The 632-nt window shown below is 52.8% G+C and overlaps 1 protein-coding gene across 3 annotated transcripts in view; it reads left to right on the top strand.

Moving 5' to 3' along the window:
- Positions 1–487: 487 nt before the first annotated feature.
- ARPP19 (cAMP-regulated phosphoprotein, 19kDa) overlaps positions 488–632 on the top strand; it is a 22,251-nt gene continuing 22,106 nt past the window's right edge. Inside the window, exon 1 of one of the 3 annotated variants that reach the window (XM_011986393.1) lies at positions 488–578. The gene's annotated coding sequence lies outside the window, so the exon portion shown is untranslated. Of the gene's footprint in view, positions 583–632 lie in introns of all 3 variants that reach the window. The other 2 variants (XM_011986384.1, XM_011986388.1) reach the window with 2 other exon arrangements.

Here is a 632-nt window from a genome sequence, read left to right as displayed (position 1 = left end):
GGGAGTGGACAAATGAATCTGAATTCCTTCGTTAGGTATCTTGGAAGTGCTGGACCCTCAGAGTAAAATATAAATAATTACAGACGAGATCCCTGCCCTGGTGTGGCTTATCTGAGCAGGAAAGGTGACCTAAAGTCACGACAATTGTCTAATGATACAGTTCGTGTTGTTGAGGAACTGTACAGAGCTGTGACGGCCTTTAAGAGGTGGCCTAGTGTAGAGGTTTAGGAAGGAAAAGTTCTGAGGCGGAGACGTAGGACTGGAGATGTGAAGGCGTGGCAGAATGGAGGAAGGAGCTTTGGCGTGCCCAAAAGACAGCCTGTGTGGCTACAGAGCGGAGAGCGAGGAGAACGGAACTAGGCGAGGCTGGTTAAATAGAAAGAGTAAAGTAAAAAGCTCCTAGAACGAGGGGGCCAGAGTGAGCAGGAAAGGGCGGGGAGAGGCGGTTCCACTTAGAAACTACAATTCCCAGGAAGCATTAGGCAGCCACAGACGGATGTGAGGTGAAGCGGGAGCGGCGACCTTTGAAGGAAAAAAGGAAGTGTTTGAACGACAGCGAGCGGGAGAAGCGGGGTCAAGTAGGTAGGGGCGCGGTGCTGGAGGGGCAGGCGGGCTCCGGCGTGCGAGGGCCT

Source organism: Mandrillus leucophaeus, unplaced genomic scaffold (assembly GCF_000951045.1).
Source record: "Mandrillus leucophaeus isolate KB7577 unplaced genomic scaffold, Mleu.le_1.0 Scaffold108, whole genome shotgun sequence".
In the NCBI taxonomy this organism is placed as follows: domain Eukaryota; kingdom Metazoa; phylum Chordata; class Mammalia; order Primates; family Cercopithecidae; genus Mandrillus; species Mandrillus leucophaeus.
The sequence above is the reverse complement of the archived record's forward strand: the minus strand, read 5'-3'. Positions and strand labels throughout refer to the sequence as shown.